Raw genomic sequence first — 23,596 nt, 5'->3', positions numbered from 1 at the left:
TAAATGTTTTATATATTTACAGTAGGAAATTTACAAAATATTTTCATGGAACATGATCTTTACTTAATATACTAATGATGTTTGGCATAAAATAAAAATCGATAATTCTGACCCATACAATGTATTTTTGGCTATTGCCACAAATATACCTGTGCGACATGATGTGACTGGTTTTGTGATCCAGGGCCATATATATATATATATATATATCTGCACGATTATGACAAAAATCATAATTGTCGATTATTGCCTTGAAATTGTAATTGCGATTATTAATTACGATTGTCACAATTTACATTGAATGATATTTTGAACAGCTTTAAGCCATTGTTTGAAGCGACTGCATGCCATATTTTTATATCAAAATAAACCAGCTGAAAACTCATTTTCTACAGCATTAAACCTCAAATATCAAATATTTTAAAAAAAATTATTTAAAGAAACCAGACCAAAGTAAAAATATTAATGGTATTATAATGTCACACTAACTAAAATTAAAACAATGGGGAAAAAACCCTAAAGATAAGCTGTAGAAAGACACATTTTAAGCACACAGAATAATGTAAGTGGACTTTTTGTAATTGTGCCTTTGAACGATTACATAATTGTGGGGATCCATAATTGTAATCGCGATTACAAATTCGATTAATTGTGCAGCCCTAATATATATATAATATAATATAATATATGTATAATAATATATATATATATATATATATATATATATATATATATATATATATATATATATACACACAGTATTTTTTTTAATATTGCCTTCAACAAATTAAGTAGGTTGACTTCTCAACTACACATGCAAATATCTTATTCGTCGTATTTAAGAACACAAATTCATTATAAATCAGTAGGAATAAAAATGATTATAATCGGTACATCTATATTAAACAGTACGTTGGAGGGAAATTCAATTTTCGCAGTTTTGACGTTATCTCAGATCTTTGCTAAATGAAGTGCACACAGTTTTTTGAATGTTCAGCAGATGTCATGTCACTTTGCAGCAATCAGTGACTTAAAGGTGTAGTTTTATTCATTCACCTTCAAAGCTTTGTGTTTTTCCTTTTTTTCCTTGGGACACAAAAGAATACATTTCGTGTTGCTCTTTAATTTTCATATGATGAAAGTACATTGTGAGCAGGGGTTCCAAAGCTACTGGAAGCTAGACTTTTAGCGAATAGTGGCATAAATTTAATTATGTTCCTCTTATACAGCTTCAGAAGATTTGGAATATAGTGTATGAAACTTTTTATTTTACCTTCATGGTGCTTTTTTTGTTATTTTTAGAGCTCAACATCAACAGAAAAGCTATAATAATGAAACAATTGAATTTTCATTTTAGGTGAACTATCCTTTTAAGACCTCAAACTACAAAACACATGTTGATGAGGTTGTTATCGAATCTAAAACCCTAAGAAAAGGTTTCCACGGATTCCTACAGTGCAAATTCTAATTAGGGATTATAACAAAATCTTGACCACTGGTGGGCAGGGCTTTATCTTCAAACACACGAGACACTGACCACAAACAAAAAAAGCTGTGCCGCTTCACTTGAGCCGGGTCAGAGCCGGTCACTGCGTACCAGTGATCAAAAAGCCTCCACATCCCATTAGCCAAACCTCGCAGTGGGGTAACCCAATTAAATCAATTCCATTTAATCAGAGCGGGACGCATGAGCTGAGGAGGTGTGGTTTTCCTGACAGTCTCGTAGCATGTAATCCCGCCGCTTAATCACCAGAGCTGTGTCCACGGAGAAACGCTAATAGGAATGTGATGGAATTCCACTAATGATAATCGGGAAGTGTTGCAAATTGATCGACCTCTAAGATCTGAACTTTGTAAAAGGTCTTGCATGGGTCAAGTAACTTGATTGGATTTGTGCTGTAAAATTTTAAAAGTATACAAAAATGTCTATATAGTGGGACTGTAATTTTTTTAAATGTATAAAAAAATTATATATTCTTTGTATAAAAAATATATTTTAAATAAAATTAGTGCTGGGCATCGATTAATTGCGATTAATTGTATCCAAAATAAAAGTTTGCGTTTATGTAATATATGTGTGTGTAGTGTGTACTGTGTATAATTATTTTGTATATATTTATGTATATATTTCATATTTATATATAATATAAAATATATAAAATGCTATTTAAATGTATATACATGCAAATATTTCTTAAATATATACATGCATGTTGTATATGTGTTTATATATACAAAATAATTATACACAGAACATTCACATATATTACATAAACACTAAATAAAATATATTTTCTATTAATTGTTTTTTTATAAATAAATATAATTGCATGCGCAAATCATAATTAACAATAAATTAACAGTTCCAATAATTTAAAAAAATATATATATTTATACAAAAATAAAAATATTTGCCACAAACATTTAACAAGAATTCAGCTAACACGAAAAAATATCATCATTCACAATTTCTTTTCCCTAAAACGCTCTGATTCCAGAGTAAATAGAAGGAAAAAAAACTAATGATCCAGACTAGTTCTGTTAATACAAGAGGGAACAAAAACACACCACAGCTGTACACAGTCTGCAATAAATGAGCTAACTGATGTATCTTTTTGACAGGCACGAGGGTGTAAAGATATAAAATATGATCTTTTGAGATATTGCGGTACCTTGGGTCTGTCCTGGATGATGATGCTCATCACAGACTAATGAGATCTTTGGAGAGTATACTCAGGTGCGCCTGCAAAGACAAAGAGAATCGGATCAGTAAACAGACAGACAGAGAGAGAGAGAGAGAGAGAGAGAGAGAGAGAGAGAGAGAGAGTATTGAAGACTGTGGCAATAACTGCTGTAAGACAGTGTTAAAGGTATAGCGGAGGATTTTTTTACTTCCGGGTGGAATGCCTATACTATTGGTCCTCCTAATTGTCAATCATTCTGGTGAATCAATCAAACTTTTCAAAAAGTGGAGAGGGCGGGTCTTATCTAAAATTCGGAAAGATCCTCCGCTATACCTTTAATCAAAAAACTCTCAACTAAAATATTCAAAACCACAATTTTATCTTAGACTAATGTACAAACTATTGAAAAAGGCAAACTTTCTTTGTTTGTCTTTTAAGAGTACACTAGCATACAGTATACACTTCAGTTTGAAAGTTGGATGAGTAGGCTACTTTTTTTATTAAACTTTGCAGCGTTACAAAAGATTTCTACACTGTTGAAACACTGTTATAGTCATCATGTTAAAGGGAACCTATTATGCTAAATTCACTTTGTTTGGACATAAATGTGTGTTGGCAGTGTGTGTACACAACCACCCTACACTTATGTACAATAAACTTTATTAAACTCATCAGTATATTTTTGCCCATCATTCGGATGGGGTCCAACAGCAGGCTTATATTAATAGTGGATACAAGCAATGACAAATAGGTTAGAACCGTAATTAAACTAAACTATACCTGTTCCATCTCCATACAGCATATATTATCTGACTCTGTATTGTCCGACTCCGGGTCGAAATGAGCACCATTACTGTGAATTTCTGTTTTGATATTATCATCTTTCCGTTAGATGATGATTGTCAGTTGCTCTGACACTGAGCACGAGCTTGTGAGGCTCCGCCCCCTGTGCCGTGCAGCAGCAGCTTATTTACATTTAAAGGGGACACACTAAAACGGTGCGTTTTTCTAAGGCCCAAAAAGTGACAATTTAAACATGCTGTAAAAAAATATCTGTTGGGTATTTTGAGCTTAAACTCCACATACACACTCTGGGGACATCAGAGACTTATTTTACATCTTGTGAAAAGGGGCATAATAGGTCCCCTTTAAACTGAAGATTTGCTGCTTTGCAATCACAGGAATAAATTACATTTTAAAATATACTAAAATAGAAAACTTTAAATTGTAATAATAATATTTCACAAAATTGCTGTTTTACTGTAATCAAATACATGCAGCCTTAGTGAGCAGAAGAGACTTGTCAACCAAGAGTTTGTCTTGTACTGTATATATCTGCAACAAAACCTCCTGGATTTAAGTAACTGTCCCAAAATAATTTTTGGTTGGTTGGCTCTTACTTGAAGGTTCATAAACCTTCATGAGACTCAAATCTGTCATGATAGGCAGCACACAGGGATTTCTCTGGCAATGGGGCTTTCAATTCAATTAAATGTTATGTGTCTCACACTTTTCACAACACAGTTCAGTCCAAAGCAGCTTATTACAAAGAAGAGTGCTATAAAACCTCCATTGAGCAAGTTAAAGGCGACAGTAGAGAAAACACCACAAAGCTGTGTTTAGGCAGGGTGAATAAAAATCATGAGGAGGATTACTCCGCAGATAGCATAGTGACATTGATACAATGTTGAGTTTTGATCCAAACCATCATTTTGGTTGAGATTGACATTTCAATGTTTAAAGTGTGTTGGATCAGCATTGAAATTTTGATGAAAGCCAACAGCACACATGGGTGGAGACAGTAGCCGTGTTTCCATTACGCTTCAAATTGCGCAAATTTTAATTGCGAATTGAAAATACGCCCAATGGAAACGTCAATTTCGCAAAAACTCCCATTTATCGCAAAAAAGTTTTTACACTCACATATAAATAAATATTTCACAAAACTGCAATGGAAACAGTTTTTGCGCATTTACAGGTCACCTGACGTAGATGACGCGGTGTGTTTGGGCAGAATACGAGACAGAGTTCTTTATTAAATTCATAAAAGACAGAAGAATTACAGGAATACTGGATTCTAAACCTCAAAGAAATGCTACAATCAAGACCTCGAAGCAGATTTGAGTGAGAAACACCCAGAAACACCTCATACAGGGTTCCCACTCTAAACCAAATGTCAAATTCCCTGACTTTTCCCTGACTTTCATTGACTAAAAAGATGAATTTCCATGACCTATAATGAACGGCAAAACAGGCTGCTGTTTTGCGGAGCACCGAGCTGTTTTGTTTTGTAGAAAGCCTTTCTTTAAAGTGAATTTTGTTTTGTATAAATTGTATTTTAATTTTAATACATTTTTCATCAACCAATTGCCTGTATTTAATAAATGAGAAGCAAATATATAGCAGACAATATAATCATGGAGGCGCGCCGTGGTCACTTGCATTGCACGTCAACTGGAGCACATCTCATCATAAATTAACCGAAACTCGGTGTATGCCTCACATACATGAGAAATACATCTGAAGATAGCTTGGAATGTCTTTAAACGAAACAATTCAAAACGAAAAGAAATAGGCTACTCTCTGATTATGTAATCCATGATGTGGGACCTAATATTCATTTAGCCTATGTGATATTCATGCTTTTTTTCTTACAGTAAAGCACAGTCCACAAACAACCTCCCTATAATAAGTCAAATCTCTGGAGGCAAACCGGAAATTGTAACGCGTGCGCACGCAAAACTTTCTCATACGCACGCAAAAGTTTCTTGTGCGCATGTGAAGGTCCGTATTATTCTTTTTTTGCAAAGGTCCCCTCAGGGGTTCCGTAGAAAGATGTGTGAAACAGCACGATAAAAAAATCGGTATAGAAAAATTACATTTTGATAAATGGAAACTAAAATTTAAAGCAACAAACTAAATTCCCTGATATTCCATGACTTGCACAAAAAATATATAAAATTCCCTGACTTTCAATGTCTGGAATAGACCTTTTAAAATTCCATGACATTCCAGAAATTCCATGACCCGTGGGAGCCCTGCTCATATGTGCCGCTCTCAAGTATAAGGGTCTTTCCTTGCCATTAATGATTAGATAACACACATACGTCTTCTTCGATTAATAATAATGGCCAGTGCGGTGGCTGAGATATACATAACGTCCGTTGCTATGATTTTTGGAATGACTTATCGCCAGAGGAAAAAATGAAGTTTTAGTCGCATAACATCGGCTAATGGAAACGCCGTCATTTTCGCAAAAAAATTAATAGATTTTAGAAAAATAAATTAAATACACAGAATTTAATGATACTATAATCGTGTAAAAATGTATTTAGAATCAACATCACATTGTATTGTAACATTGATCAAACCATTTTACCAAAGATTATTTTTGTTAATTTCAGTGTTAATTCAACAGCAGTGATGTAGATTCAACATCATAGTGTAACGTTGATTCAACAATATTAACATTGATTATTTTTTGTTAGTTTCAGTGTTAATTCAGCATCGGTGATGTAGAATCAATCATAGTGTAATGTTGATTCAATAGCATTACCATTGATTTTTTGTTCAACATAGTTAACATTTACTGAGGGTGCAAAAGTTATGTTGATAAAATATCACTTTGTAATGTTGAATCAATACTACTACCTTTGATATTTGGTTGAAATCTCAACATTGCTTCACCATTAACTGAGGGTGCAAGTGTGATACTAAAGCAACATCACTTTGTAACGTTAATTCAATGCAATTAGCGTTGACACATCAACACTGACATCAACATCGTTTCATTGATTACATGCCATCTGGGTCATTTCATCCCAGGTAAAAAAAAACACAATTTTCTCATAATATACACTGCAGCATCACCTCTTTTCTCACAGTGTATGAAATGGTTCGATAAAGGATTCAGTCTGTCTAAACCCCTCCTTTCCGAGAGCTTACTCTGCTCTAATTGGTCAGATGACCCAGTCTGTTGTGATTGGTCAACTGCTTAAAGCGTGTGTTGGAATTGAAATGGCAATTACCATATCTGAATTTCAGCTTGTATACAAAAGAACATATAACAATGGTGCCAGTTTTACTGTATCAATTCGAGCCTGATTCCACATTCGTTTGAAGTGCATGCAAAGTGGATTTGCTTTCGCAGAGCAGAAAACAGCGTCTTCTCGACATGTCAACACACAAACCAAACTCTTCTAGTCTCACACAGTGTCCTAACCACATGCGATGCGATAAAATTCCAGCGACAACCAATTTGCCTGTCCACACCAGAAGCGACGCAACTACGAGATGCGTCAAAATCAATCAAAGCCCACAGCCAATCAGAACGGCGTGTGGGTGGAGTCTCGTGGAAAGTGCACGGCAACAGAGAGTAATCTCGATGGCACTCGCAAGAAAATGGATAAGTACATAATCAAATTCACAAATATTACACCATTTAAACATTTTTAAAAATACATACTGAGTTACTAAAACAATCTTTGTTAAAGAATGCACTTGTTTGTTCACAGTTTGAACGTTCTTGTTTCCATTTGCTTAATTTCAAGATCTGAGGTGAATTATATCCATTGTTGCTTTTACAGCTACAAAGCGGGGAGCACTAAATGATATTCAAAGTCACATTAAATAAAGTCCATGAACAGTAATTGCCACATTTATCCTGCTCTTCGATCTTTGAAACTTTGCAGACCATTTACATTCACAACCCAATCTACATGAAAGGTAATATCGCAAAAAGCATAAGCATTTGCCACATATTTGCCAAACACTTGTGTTTGCATTCTAGCATAAAGTATATTTCCGGCCTTTAAGTCTTGATAAAAACTTGCTATATTGTGTTATGAATGATACATGGCATATATCAACAAAAGCATAATAAAAACATTTAAAAAAGAACTGTAGCACAAGAAAATTGTGACCTAAAAAGTGCAGCATCCAGCGCTAAAAGCAAACATGGACTTCATTGCCTTCCAAATGGGATATCACCAAAGAAACGCACTTCTAGGACTTTCCAGGTAATGATAACCAGACGTCTTCTAATGGAGCAGACACGTCAAAATTTCTGGCATATAAATATCCATCGCTTCTCAGCCTCCATTTGAGAGTGACAAATCGAATGACAAAGCCGTCGAGATGAAGTCATGACACAGTAAATCAAGTGAATTTCGAGCTTTTACAGGCACACAAAAGGAAAAGGAGCAAAATACTGATAGGGAGTAATAATCCTTTCTTTTCCCGATTATATAAACTTAATAGGATTCCAAATGCAATCACTGTCTAAACTAATGCTTTTAGAGACACAGAGGAGGATCTCATCAGATTGCGTCTGGACAGAATGATTCCCTCGTCTCCGCTTTTCGATTCGCTCCTCTCGCACATTTCCTGACCCCTTCGCCTCCGCCTGGAATGCATTCCCCCTGTATTTACAAACAATAAAGAGACGGACGAATGTTTTCTTTGTCATGGAATGAGAAATGTACTTCCATTATATCATTCAAGATCATTTACGTCCCCATTGGCTCCTACTTGCGCAATTCTGCTTTTTCTGTCCCGCTCCCGGCGTTCATTTGCACTTTGTCAAGGAAACAGACATTTTATGTCAAGGCCCTGGGGAATTAAATTAATAAAGAAAATGCATGGTAGATTATCTTCAATTATGAATACTGCCAGAACAGGAGTATAAAAAATAGATTTTCAAACCATCCTCTGTAGAGCAGAAACGAAATTAATTTATTGGTACACAGAGCCAAATGTGTTAGTGTGTGCTCAGACTTTAAATATAACATTTATAAGGCATATCATTTATTTCAGATCGCATAATGCTTATGCAATGCATGAAAATGTTGCTTTTAGTAATATTCATTTATTAGCTTTGAGGTCAAAGCTACTAAATTATCAGTATACACAATACACAAAGTCTTTCTCTTCCAAGAAAACTGGCCAAAAATGATGACTCATCTTGCACTCCAATAAAATTGTCTAACAAAAAGGGTAACACTTTATTTTAATTTGACGTATATACATGTTACTACATGTACTTACTATAGTAATAACAGTAAATGATGCATAATTACAAGTACCTAACCCCAAACCCTAACCCTATAGTAAGTAGGCCTACATGTAGTTAATTAAAGCTGCAGTCGCAAGATTTTTTTTTATCATATTCACTGAAACCGACACTATGCTCCGACAGAACAACATAAATCAGTCGGTTTTAGAAAAAAACCTGTGCTTCTACCTCCACCTGGAGGCTGTTATTTGTTTTGCAAAAATCCACCTCTCCCGGTTCTTCTGGTCCAATCAGCGCAGGGCTGTGCGAGATCTGAGTGTCAATCACAGTTCGTGCACACGCCACAGATCCCCCCTCCCCCGCGCACGTTACAATATCACATGCACACGCCTAAAGTTCGCAGGTGTGTTGGATTGTACGAAGCATGATGGCGGAGACAAAATCTACTAACTATCTTCCAATTCCTCGGTTATTGCTGTCTATGGGTACATCGTAGCCTACCTCCGAGTCCATGGTGTTGATCGGTGCTGAAGAGACGGACGCATTCACAGAAAATCTGGTGCACACGCACTGACGAGCATGAACTCGATGGGAGGGTGCTCGCTGGTAGTGGGGGAGGGGCATGAGAGTTGTAAACATTAAAAATTTTGGCTAAGTCCCTTCAATCTGCCAGACTTGCCGACTGCAGCTTTAATATTACTCAGTACTTATTTGAGTCAGTACAATGTAACTACGTCACCTTAAAATAAAGCGTAACCACAAATGCACTCTAGCTATCTCTACACTCTTAAAAGTAAAGGTTGTTTATTGCCAGGTATGGTTCAACAAAGAACCTTTAACATCCATGGAACCTTTCCATTCCACAAATTGTTCTTCATATAGTGGAAAAAGTTTATTTTGATGATTAAAATGCTCTTAACATGAAGAAAAAATGGTTCTTTTAAGAATTGTTCACTAAAAGGTTTTTTGGGGAACCAAAAACGTAAAATAAAATATAAATATTAGAGAGGAAAATTTAACTTAGCTTAAACAAAAATTAAAAACGTTGACTTGACAACTAACTGAAATAAATACGTTTACAAAAAAATGACAGAAGCACATAAAAAATTACTAAAACTTAAAATAAAATAAAAACTATAAAAATAAAAGCTAAATCAAAATAATAATAAATAGTATATAAATCATAATAATTACACTGCCATGCACAGTTAAAAGAGAACTCGGCAACTCTAGCGAACTCTAGTCACTTCTTCGCTGATTTTCCCTTTTGTTGTCGCATGTTTTCCCCACGAGCTCCCCCTACAGCTGTGGTGGGGCGTATATTTCACAACACAGTCGTAAAAAACTCACTTGCGGCAGCCTCCTCCCCCTCTCTACCGCTGCTCATGTGCGTTTGTTTTGATCGGAGCAAGCCAACTGTATCGCGTGGAGCTATGTCTACTGAGGTGGGTAATCTGGTAATACATCATAAATGCGTGTGTGTTTATGTCGAATTGCCGTAAAGCAATTTGTGTTTCGCGCTCGTTCTCGATCTCGCTTTCGCTTCTCACGAGACTTCCAATTTCTATCTTGCCGGGACAGTAGTGAACAAGTTGCAAGGTTGGTTTTCCGCCTGGGAACGCTGGGGGGAGCGGGGAAAGTCACCAATATCACCAGAACAGGTTGTTTAACCATCCAAATGATTTCTAGACAGTTTTATTAAGTTAAAAAAGCTACCAAGTTCTCCTTTAACAGCTAAAATAAAATAAAAACTGAAAATATAAAACAAAGTATGTAAATAATGCTGAAATAATGACATGCTATTTTAGTCTTATTTATATACTATTATTTATTCATATTTTATACAACAACTAACAATAGTTCTGAATTTTTAAAACATGAAACCTAAATCTTACTTAAACAAGCAAAAGAACAGTCCTGATAACTTCCTGTTTCAACAGGCAATATAGATACATCTAGAAACATTAACTGCGCTCGTAAAGCCAATTCATGAGTCCTCTGGTTGGTTAGTTACAATTCCGCACACACATTTCCTACAAAGTAATTTACAGTGTATTAATTGCAATCACAGTCCCTCAGGAGCAGTCTTGGGTTAAGTGTTTTCCTCAGGACACAGTCATGATCGAGCTGGATCATGAACTTGCTAACTTGGTGACTCTCTTGGTCTGCATGGATCGTACCTGCAATCCGCAAGCGTTAGCAACTAACCTCCTAAAGCATTAGTCTCCACCCCCGAACCTGTCCGAAATAGAGTAGGACACCTAAGGCTGACAAATCTTTTTCCAAGCTGTAACAGATGCTGCTTTGAAATCTCCATGTCGCAATTATTGTTCACCTGTCAACACGAAGTCAAGTCATAAATCATCTTTGTAATTATCAATTGATTAAAAAAAGCTATCTGACAGAGAAAACGGCTCACAGGCCTAATACATCAATTTTAATGACATTTCTTAATCCAAAAGACTTGGCAATCACCAGAGACCAATTACAGACCATGAGATAGAGGCAAACCATTAATAACGAGAGTTAGCCTGTTTCGCCTCAACATCTTTTGGATAAAGGGCTTGCAGGGTTTCATTTAAAATTAACTGGTAATCCACAAGCATTATGTTACACTGAATCTAAGGGTGTGTTCACACTTGTAGTTCGGTTCTCTTGGTTCTTTTGGTCCGAACCGGAAAAATAAATAATACATTTACAGTAGTCCTGGTTCACTTAGCATTCACACAGTCACTTTTAAGACCAAACAAAAAAAAAGGCTTTTATGATCTCTGTCATGGAAACTATCTATAAACTTATTAAACAGTTTAATAGTCAGTTAAAAAGAAATATTACGCTGTAGCCACATTGGATCGCCACAGGAATTCATTCGGCATGACTGCCGCAGTGCATCATGGGTAGGGCTGCACGATTTGGGGAAAATGTCATATTGCGATAATTGAGGTCAATATTGCGATTACGATTGCGATATGCAATATAATAAACAAATGGTTTCATGAGTCAACTTGCTTAGTTCTCAAGGAAAATAAATGCACACACAGATTAGTGATAATCAGCCTAAAGAAAAAAGTTCTTTAGTCAAGAGCAGTGAGTGTTTTTCTCTGTTCCCTTTGTCCTTTGATTAACTTTAGCGACAGATTTTTTTTTATTGCATTTTAACAAGAACAAAACATAATTTACATACAAGAGTACATATAACCATACATGTCAGGGGTAAAAAAAAAAAAAAAAAAAAAAAATAGAATAACTTTAGCGACAGATGTAATTAGTGGCTACTGTGTACTATCCCTTTAAGACCAGCCGCTGTCAGAGACGCGGATCTCACACGCGCCTCATTCTTTAATATAACGAGTCATCACAACTCTTCATGTTCATCATAAGACTACTCTTATGTTATGAAGACACTCGACAAAAAGACATTTTGGCATAATTGTGTGTGTTATTGTTCGTTCAAGCTCGAAAGAGAACTGTATTTTGTCATGCTGTTTTGTGCGCACGCACGATATTAGCGCGAGTCTTTCTGTGTGTCACAGTCGGACATTCACAGGCAGCGCGTTCATTTTGGCATACATGTGTGTTGTTCGTTCTACCGCGAAAGAGAACTTGATACTGGCGCGTGTCTATCTGTGTGTGTGTGTGTGTGTGTGTGTGTGTGTGTGTGAGGAGGACATTCACAGGCAGCTCGTTCTTTATGTATTATCGTGCATGAATGGTTTAAAAGCATTTGCATTAATAAGTGCGTTAACAGCGCTAATTTGTTTATTTAATATAAAATCGCAACATTTTGCGTCATATAATCGCGTAGGCTTGACATCGCGATTGCGATTGCGATACGATTAATCGTGCAGCACTAATCATGGGTATTCTCTAGATGTTGATTGTACATCCATTGTACATTCGTTATTGCGGTGCATTGTGGGATTGAATGAGTGACCTTGTTAACGTCCACTATGATTTCGGACACCACTACAAATCTTCGTCTCCTATTTAATGGTATAGGCGCCGATTTCGGACATGGCCCTGGTATGCTTGAGCGTTCTGTCTTTTTAGGGTCGCATCTAGTGACATCACGTCCTGTTTTTGGTTCATTTTGATCGTCGAAACAAACTTTAAGTTGGCTTGAGAAAGTTTGGACCAGAAAGTTTTTTGCTAGGCGGTTGCTAGGATGTTATGGGTGGTCGCTATGGTGTTGCTAGGCGGTTGCTAGGGTATTCTGGGTGGTTGCTAGGGTGTACTGGATGGTTGCTATGTTGTTGCTAGGCGGATGCTAGGGTATTTTGGGTGGTTGCTAGGGTGATCTGGGTGGTTGCTAGGGTATTTTGGGTGTTTGCTAGGGTGTTCTGGGTGGTTGCTAGGTGGTTGCTAGGGTGTTCTGGGTGGTTGCTAGGCAGTTGCTAGGGTGTTCTGGGTGGTTGCTAGGTGGTTGCGATGGTCTTCTGGGTGGTTGCTATGGTGTTGCTAGGCGGTTGCTAAGGTATTTTGGGTGGTTGCTAGGGTGTACTGGATGGTTGCTATGGTGTTGCTAGGTGGATGCTAGGGTATTTTGGGTGGTTGCTAGGGTGATCTGGGTGGTTGCTAGGGTATTTTGGGTGTTTGCTAGGGTGTTCCGGGTGGTTGCTAGGTGGTTGCTAGGGTGTTCTGGGTGGTTGCTAGGCAGTTGCTAGGGTGTTCTGGGTGGTTGCTAGGTGGTTGCGATGGTCTTCTGGGTGGTTGCTATGGTGTTGCTAGGCGGTTGCTAAGGTATTTTGGGTGGTTGCTAGGCGGTTGCTATGGTATTTTGGGTGGTTGCTAGGGTGTTCTGGGTGGTTGCTAGAGTGTTCAGGGCGGTTGCTATGGTGTTACTAGGTGGTTGGTAGTTGTCACAGATGGTTACTAGGCTATTGTCTCAGATGGTCCATGTTGTGTTCATATTTCAGGCAAACCGCTGAAATATTCAGAAATATGTCAGAAACCCACTGTTTCAGGAGTCTCGGTCCACTAACAGAGCAAACTGAACCAGAGTTCATTTTGAACCAAACCTGCCAAGTGTGAACACACAAACTCATCTGGACTGTCATGATGTTCCACTTTTCAAGATATAAGTTATCTGGAAGAAAACCAATGGATCGATGAAGTGCAATTAAACAAAAAAATACATCATGCACAACTATCACAGTTCAAGATTAGCAAAGGAAGTAATTCATTTGAAAATATTCAAGAAACACCTTAAGGGCAAACCTAATTTGGGAGACTTTTTTAGACACTAAAAGATTATTTTTGACTCAATAAAAATACTAAATATTATCCGACTTTCCCTAGATACACTTCATGGCCAAGAGTATGCAGACACCGACTTCTAATTAACTGGTTTTCTGAAGCCGATTAACTACAGTAAAGACAAATCTTAATGCTATGGCAATGACATTCTGTGCTTCAGGCTTCATGGAGAGCATTTGGAGAAGGTCCTTTTATGTCCCCTGAGCACAAAGCGAGGTGGGGGGACGGGGGACGGACTTACCCGCACAAAGCCCAGACCTGAACCCCACTGAACACATTTGGGATGAACTGGAACACTGACTGTGAGCAAGACCTCATCGCCCGACATCAATGCCTGATGCTCTTGTGTCTGAATACGAGCAAATCCCAGCAGTCATGTTCCTGTGGAAAGTTTTCCCAGAGGGAGTGGAAGCTGTTAGGAAGGGCTGACTCCATGTTAATGCCGGTGCTTTTGAAAGTAAACCCTCAGGTATATGCATACTGTTGCCCATTTAGTATGTATATATCTGTTCTCAGCAATGATAATAATACGAAGAAGAAAGGTTTCTTGAGCAGCAAATCATCATATTAGAATGATTTCAGAAGGATCATGTGACACTGACGACTGGAGTAATGATGCTGAAAATTCAGCTAAATTACATTATAAAATAAAATATAAAATATAATATTTTTTTTCTGTATGTTTGATCAAATGAATGCAGGCTTGGTGAGCATACGAGTCTAAAATATGTCACGGCCGGCTCGCAAGCCGCGACAAAGGAGGAGACAACACGTTGGATAATAATCAAAAGGAATAACATTTATTAAAGTAAGGATAATTAAATAGGAAAAAGACGAGACGAAAAGAAGACAAACAACTGAATCAGGTACGCAAACGGCACAGGGACGGGAGAGGGTGCCGTCACAGCTGAAGGGAACTGCTTTAATTGCCGGAATCAGCTCCAACACTGGTGTAACTCCTCAGTCATCAATAATGTCACTCATCCTAACTCCATCCTGCACACCAAACAAAGGAAAAACACACAACCCACAAATATGACCTATACTGGATTCATAACACCCACTGAAAAGGGTTTCCATTTATGAAACCCAACCTAATCATAACAAATATTACCAACCCCGATTAATATAATATAATATAATATAATATAATATAATATAATATAATATAATATAATATAATATAATATAATATAATATAATATAATAATTCATGACATTTTCTCACAATGTAATTTTTGTTCAATGTCTAATTTTAAAAAATAAAGTATAACATTTTTAATCTAAAGTATAAAAATGTGCCAGTAATGTTTAACAAACACAAAGTTTCACTTCTCAATCTTTATTTTAAAAAAAGCACACTTTTCATATATATGTTTATAAAATAGTACCATTTAATCATTTAAAACCTTTTTTTAATTGAAAAGTGTGCTTGTGCACAAGAGATTCTCATATATTAATTTGTGTCATGAATCCAAAAGCTTTTTGTGGCCACTGACTGTACATTTCGCTTTCTATAATTATCAACAATCTTTTGATAAAGGCTTTTCCCATTTCTTGGTTCTAAATTTCTCTTTCCTCTGAGCCTTGGCGTCACACAGGAGAGAAAATTATACTACTTTCACATCAATCGCTGTATGTTAGAGTTACAGCTACTGCAGATCGAATTCAGCCGAGGTTTCAACAACGCAGCGGAAGCAAAAATTTCTACAGCACACAATCTCAAAGCAACTAATAACACTGGACATTTGTTCATTTTTTCTTCATAAATGTGCTCCCTGCCGGCTGCATTTCTAAATGAAAACTGTAACATATAATTTCCTAAACCATATTATTCAAATACAGCATGACAGTGACAGTAACACCCCCAAAGTGAGGTCCCTTCCCGAATCATCTCACTTTTTCCAATTGTACTTCTCTCCAACTGCGCAACTAATTTTTACTGAACTACATTTGGGAGGCACAAATTGTCTGTGACACTTCCAAATTTATCATCAGCGTTAATAGTGCCGCATAATCCTCTCGTACAAAAGGAAATCAGAGCAAAGTACCATGATCAAATTATTCAATTGTGAAAAGGGTCATAAATACTAGTTGTAAACAGGAACAAATGTACTATCTGCATTTTAAAGACGCAGTTGAGCACTATGAGCTAGTTAGCAAGAGCCCAGCAGTCAGGATACCATATACTATAGGAGAAAAGCTTGTTTGCCATCATGGGATTTTATGGGTTTGGTTTTAATTTTGCTTGTAGCTTGCAAAAATACTTTAATCACTAGAAAAAAATGCAATAAACATGAAAGTATTATGCAATTATTCAAGACATGTCTCCTTATATAGAAAATTTTTGCCATATAAACAGTACTTTGAGTCAAGATCCCGGGGTCTATATAGAGCTAGGGATGTCCCAAGCCGTTCTCAAGGATCAGTATCGGTTAAATCGGCTATTCTAAGCCCAATCCTTTATTGAATGTCAGCTGTCACTCAGGTGTCGTGCAGTATATGGTCGGAAAATGCTCCTTCATGTGCGTTTGTCAACCGCATTTAAAAGGAAAAGAAGCTAAAAAGCAACATGTGATTGCAACGATGCCAATAAATAAGTAAATCAATTATTTTCGAGTGATTTGTTAAAAAAGTGCACATCAAATATGCTAAGCATAAAAGCTCAAATATGGATGCATGATGCATGATGCATGAGGTCTGTTCTCGCGAGACTCACACACGTTCTAGCTTCCATGTTGCTCACGATTGTAACGAATCACTCGAAATTCATTTATTTACTGTTTTATCTGCTGTCACTATCGGAGACGTCGTTGCTATAATGCATTGCTGTGGGATGCGTATTGCTTCAGACTTGATTGACAGACTGGCATTCTGACAACGCAAGTGTCATGCTTTCTAACCTTATCTGCACTTTTTGTTTCTTTTTGTTGCAAGTATTCTACTTGTTGTATATAAAAAAGTTTAAATCAGTAGTCCCATATTCATACTTTTGACCACACAGTCTGTTTACAATGTCGACCATTCTAAGAGATGTTTACATCTACATCTATACAGTGTGCAAATATAAAAACAGGGCTGTACAGTGCGACATATGTCGTACATGCTATGACAAATCGGTCTGTGCGATATATACATTCACCACAGTGTGCGACACATTTTAGCATGTGAGACAGAGCTTGCTTGTGTGAAGTGAGAATTTGTTTTGTGTTTGTGAGCTGCATATAAATGCATAAAACAGCTTCTAAAATCGCAAAGGTTTAAATTTTTTAATAAATATCTGCGCAGGTAAAGAGCAGCACTGTTCAGAGCAGATCGATCGGTTCGCTGTAAACACTGCTCTATCTCTGCAAGCGCTGTGATATTGAGTCATTTACAGTGTAAAATGCATTTGAAAAAGCAGCAGGTGTCAAACACCCTTCCAAACTTGTAATGAATAGCATTTACAAACCTGTTGTCCAACAAAAGAGAACATTCAATGGAGGGTTTGAAATAACTTACTTTTGTGATCTGATGTGCTTCACATCACAGAATGAGGCAGAAATGATATTATTTTATAATAATCTGTAGAGTGACTAGCATTGCATCAAATATACTTTAATGCTTCATCGGTCAAAACGTCTGTTACAACGATAGCTGGATGCCTTTGTCCACATAAGAGATTTCCTGAAACGTCATATTTATTACTCCTATGAGTCTCACTTGTGGACTTTCTGCACAAGGGTGACCTCTGGCTATGAGTATGAATGAAACAGACATTAGCGTGTGTACTCACTAATGTTCGCAATACCTTATTTTGGGGGGTACTTACTTATGCATAAGATTTCCTGACAAAAATTAAAAATTAGACACATTGTTTTAATCCTAATTTAATATTTGCGTGGAATGCGTCGCTTCGTTGCGCTATGTTCCCCGATGATGGCGGCTCCCAGGCATGCTGAAAATCAGCCGTCATTAAAAAAATATTGAGCCCGAATTTTTTTAAACCAGAGGTCGAATAAAATGTTGCTCTGCATGCTCTGTTAAACCGCAATGGCAAACCACAGCAGCACAACTTCTATGCAGGAGCTTCTGTAAAGAAAGAAAACATCCCGGAGCTCTCTTACCTAGTGGACTAGTACAGAGACATTTTACACAGCACTAGAATACAGTTGTCAGTCTCATATTTTGTGCTTCATTTGGCTGCGTTCATACCGCATTCTGATTTTTATGAGTTCCAAAGCATTAAAAGCTGTTGTTGGTTATTTAAAATGATCTAATGGATGAACTCGCGCCTCAGCGGTTTTATTGACACCGCCATGTTTGATACTGTCACTTTGGTTAGTTAGAATGCGGTTGTGACTTCAGCTGTGATCATACACATCAAACATTTTCAAGCAGACACTTTAATCTCCTGATTGAACAAATCATTTCAGGATTCACACTTGTAAGCAGTTGCTGCTGCAAATCCCCAAAGGTGATCAAAAAGGCCTACACTGCATAAACCTTATCTTTTGTGATAGATAATATCATTAGGTAAAAGTTCATACATAGATTAGTTACGGTTATTTATTTATTGGTAAATTATTGGTTATTATCTATCAGTAAATTAACAAAAGGAAAAAATAAATAGATGAACCGGGAGAAAACAATTATAATCGTTAGATTATTCGATTAATCGGAAAAAAAATCTATAGATTAATCGGTTGAAAAAAATGTGTTGTTCAAGCCCTAATAAGGACATAGAACCCCATTGAACCTTTTTTCAAAGAGTCTAGTTACACCCTGAAAAAAGTCCATGTCATTAGCAGTGGCAGGGAATAAGAACGCCTCGCAGCGACCTCCAGCGCCAGTGTGAGCATGGCACGATGTAACCGTCTCTGCCCCTAAAAACAAACCGCTGCACTCAAACTAAACTATCGGAAGAAAGAAACCGCCTGAAGCAAATAATTCCATCACTGGATAAATGGATATCAGAGACATGAATACGATTACATCCCTTCTGAGGTGCGCTGATTGCTTTTGATGAAAGCGATGAAGAGTCTTTAATGGCATGTCTGTAGCTGTACGATTGAGTCAGAAACCCTCATTCCTGTAATCATTTCCCCTGGTGCAACCTGACGATTATACAAAAACACATGCAGAAACAGAAGGATTGGTATTTATGTAGGACAACATGAAATAACATTTGCAATATATTTAAGAGGATAGGTCAACCAAACATTAAAATTCTGCAAATGAAAATGTTGGTAAAACATTGGGTTTTTTTTTTTTTTACTTACACTCACCAAGACTGCATTTATTTGATCAAAAATATAGTAAAACAGTAAAAATGTAATAAACAAATTAGGGGTTCACAGAAAATGACAAAAAAAGCACCATAAAAAGTATCCAATAAGTCCATAAAGTTATGGGATAATCCACAAGAACTGTGTAGTATATTCAAAGCTTTCTGAAGCCATATGCAAGATTCATGCAAGATTTGAGTGCTATGGTGGACTTTTAGGATTTTTCTAGTCGATTAATAGTCGTTCATTTAAGCCATTCGTCGACTAATTGCACGTTTATATTAATTTAACGTTAGTCGACTATTAGGGGGCAGCACAGCCCTAATTTTTACTTTTCCCTCACATAAAGCTATCATGTGACATCAGAAAAATGGCTTTTTTTTTGCTCAACAGTGTGATTCAATTTCCACATTTGCATAGAAAAGAGAGTCACTTGGACATTTTACAAAACAAATCATTTTGTGTGCCAAAGAAGAAAGAAAATATACAGTTTTGGAGCAACATCAGAGTGAGTAAATGAGGGCAACATTTTCATTTCTGGTTGATCTAACCCTTTAACTCCCTGAAAGTGTCTCTTCAAGCCACAGAGAGAGACAAAATTATGTCAATTATTGTGAATAATGAAAAACAGGCAAATATGTCCAATTTTACACTTTGGTTCTAAAAATAGTCACACGCTGACAGTCCCTTTAAGGCAAGACCAGTTCACTCGGTTTCATAATTACATCATTCATAACCACGTTGGGACAGCAGGTTTACAGAGCTTTACTTAACAGTGGAAGCTAAACAGGTTCATATTAAACCATATGTTAATGTCCATGATGACCCCAGAGGCGCTGTATTTAGTGGCTAGTTCTCAGCTAAGGCAGAACGGTCCACAGAGGCCAAGTGCATCTAGGAAAATCATAAATCATCTGCACAGTTTTACACCTGAACTCTCTCTAATGCCCTAGATAGAGCCGCTATCCTTGAAGGCAGATTCAATTATTTACCCAGCAAATCAATTATTACATAATGCCCCAGCAGCACACAACGTCCCGCACGGTACAGTGAAGCACGAATCTGACAATTTGTTTCCATCCAAAACATTTAGAGAAGAAATTATACTCGATAATGGGTACGTGATAAAATGCAAATAGAGGACGTAATGTTAATAAGTCGAATAACATGTCGAGGAGTGGGAGCATGTTGAAGATCTGCTGTCGGGTGCGAGAGGGATTTCAGAGCGGGTTAGGTTGACCTCCACCCTGCTGGGTTTCAGTGCTGCTGGGACGGGCGACTGGAGATTACAGGCTCCGATAAGCACTACATTCACTGCTCATTAAGCCAATGTACAACTGCTTTAATTCACCCTAGTGAGTGTATTTTTATATAAACACAGTTCTGATTTTGCCATGAAGTCATAGGTCTCTGAAAAAACAAGCGTGAAATTTAAGTGTGTAACACAATATAAAATAAAAATTGACCACAGTTAAGTGTCTCCTGGTTACGGATCATAGTGCATCTAAAGAAAAATCTTTCTGTCAAAGGCTTTTAAAAAAAGTGTTTTTTTTCCATGAGAAAATATATACTACATAAATATATATAAGTAAATTACATTAAAGTGAGTAAAAATCATTTACAGTACCAGTCAAAAGTTTGGAAACTTATTTTTGATGTTTTTGAAAAAATCTCTTATGTTCATCAAGACTGCATTTATTTGATAGAAAAAAAACAGTAATATTGTGAAATATTATTACAACTTAAAATAATGGCTTTCAACTTTATTATACTTTATCAAAGCTGAGTTTTCAGCATCATTACTCTAGTTTTCAGGGTCACATGATCCTTCAGAAATCATTCTAATATGACGATTTGATACTCAGTTATTATCAATGTTGGAAACAGTTGTGCTGCTTAATATATATATATATATATTTGGAATCTGTGATACTTTTTCACGATTCACTGATGAATAAAAACTTTAAAAGAACAGAATTTATTCAAAATAGAAATATTTTCTAACAATATAAACATTTACTATCACCTTTTATCAGTTGAACATCCTTGCTGAATAAAAGTATTCATTTCTTTCAAAAAAAGAAAGAAAGAAATGACTGACCCCAAACTTTTGAACGGTAGTGTATATTGTTACTAAATATTTCTACTTTAAATAAATGCTGTTGTTTTGTAATGTTTTATTCATCAAAGAATCCTGAAAAATGTATCACAGATTAAAAAATATATATTAAGCAGCACAACTGTTTCAAACATTGATAATAAATCAGGATCATGTGACATTGAAGACTGAAGTAATGGCTGATATATATATATATATATATATATATATATATATATATATATATATATATATATATATATATATATATATATATATGTATGTGATTTTAATTTACTCACTTTAATTTAACTTAAGAATAATATTCATAAATTATTAAGTAAATTAAACAAATGTATTACACTCTAAAAAATGCTGGGTTGTTTGAACCCATCTTTGGGTCAAATATGGACAAACCCAGCCATTGGGTTACAATTTTAAATTACAATATTTGACCCAAAATTGGGTTAAAACAACCCAGCTTTTTTTAGAGTGCACTATTACAAGTTATAAGTTAAGTAAACTTACTACTGGTTGATCAGAGTATGAATCGGAGTATGATCTTTCCAAAAAAAAAAACAAAAAAAAACAGGAGAGGCGAAATACATATTTAAAAAAGTTACATTTAAAGTGTGACAGTTTTCATAATCTTTCATCAAAAATGAAGTGCAGGGATCATCCACTTGGCAATAATAGCACTTAGCACATCTCTTCTCAACAAACGACATGATTTGAGGCATTATTCATGTCTGTAGACCAAACACTGAGGGAAGAGTATGCCAACTTTTATATTTAAGAGTTAGTTTGTTCAAATCCCTAACACAGAGTGTGATCAACAGCAACAGTTACCAAGCAAACACAACTAGTGTCAAATCCCAAAGGATACGATGAAATCCCACGCTACATTATTTCCCATTAAATATGACTTTCCTTCAGAAATGTCACATTACAGACGCTAAATGCTTTGCCACTTTTAAATTGAAATGCAAATGCTGTTTCGTGCAGTCGCTAATGTCTATGAATGTAAAATTTGATTTCAGAGTTCATCAGGGACCTGACGCTGTTAAAAGCACTTTACGATCACCAAATGCAACACGACCACGCAGAGTTTTCCGGCAAAATCCCGTTTTAAACAGATGGAGGGAGAAAAGCTCTGAAAACCGGCGGGGGTTGAAGGTGACAGCTTGCGCGGGGTATGGATAGCGGACAACAGTCTCTAATGGCTCGTACGGCCTCTTAAGAGCTCAGAAACTGCAGTTCGCTTAAGGCCCTTTGCCCTATACATTAGCAAGTATATTACTTCATTTGCTTTGGCTCTGAGCTGAATATTCTGCATACTAATTCTCGTCACAGACTCTGACATTCACTCAGGCATGGATTCCCAACTGGCTTAAGTCCACAAATTATGAGGCAGTCTAACATGGTTTCTCGCTAATTTGACCTCTCTGTGCAGCCCGATTGAGGGATTGCATTTGTCTTGTCAGCAGTTAGAGTTTGGTTTCCATCTCATCTGTTGGTTTTAGCCCGGTCAGGGCTGCCAGCGCATCCTCATGGGTTCAGTCTATATATGGCCTCAGTGTGCCAGCAGTCCTGCTGCATATTTACACGCTCCTGCGGCTCTCCGTTCACCCACGGTGCCAGGGTTCAAGCATGGCATCAATGGTATCAAGCTAGACGCTTCTTCTTCTAACTGACTGAATCAATTGTCCTGAATTGGATGAATGAAACTCAAGAGGGCATGTGTCACCTCAGATCTTTTTTACATGCAACTTTAAACGGCAAAAAAGGTTGCAATATTATTGTAGTACAAGAAAAGAAAGTCTAAACCACTGTGGCAGAACTCATTCACATGTATATAGTCACATGTCTATATATAGAACTCATTCTTGTGTGTGTGTGTGTGTGTGTGTGTGTGTGTGTGTGTGTGTGTGTGTGTGTGTGTGTGTGTGTGTGTGTGTGTGTGCGAGAGTGTGAGTGTGTGTGTGTGTGTGTGTGCGTGTGTGTGTGTGTGAGAGAGTGTGTGTGTGTGTGTGTGTGTGTGTGTGTGTGTGTGTGTGTGTGTGTGTGTGTGTGTGTGTGTGTGTGTGTGTGTGTGTGTGTGTGTGTGTGTGTGTGTGTGTGTGTGTGTGAGAGAGAGTGTGAGAGTGTGTGTGTGTGTGTGTGTGTGTGTGTTAGGGATGGCTCGATACCATAATTTTGGTTTCGGTACGGTACCAGAACCTAATACCTCGGTATCGATACTAAATCGATACCACAGGTGACAAATAACCAGCCTCAA

At 36.8% G+C, this 23,596-nt stretch overlaps 1 protein-coding gene across 1 annotated transcript in view; it reads right to left on the bottom strand.

The window, feature by feature from the left end:
• Nucleotides 1-23,596, bottom strand: part of klhl29 (kelch like family member 29) — a 308,679-nt gene that overhangs the window by 278,381 nt on the left and 6,702 nt on the right. Inside the window, exon 2 of the mRNA XM_081378916.1 lies at nt 2,673-2,743. The gene's annotated coding sequence lies outside the window, so the exon portion shown is untranslated. The remainder of the gene's footprint in view (nt 1-2,672; nt 2,744-23,596) is intronic.

This window comes from Scardinius erythrophthalmus, assembly GCF_964197995.2.
Source record: "Scardinius erythrophthalmus genome assembly, chromosome: 11".
In the NCBI taxonomy this organism is placed as follows: domain Eukaryota; kingdom Metazoa; phylum Chordata; class Actinopteri; order Cypriniformes; family Leuciscidae; genus Scardinius; species Scardinius erythrophthalmus.
Note: the sequence above shows the minus strand (reverse complement) of the source record. Positions and strands in the feature narration are given on the sequence as shown.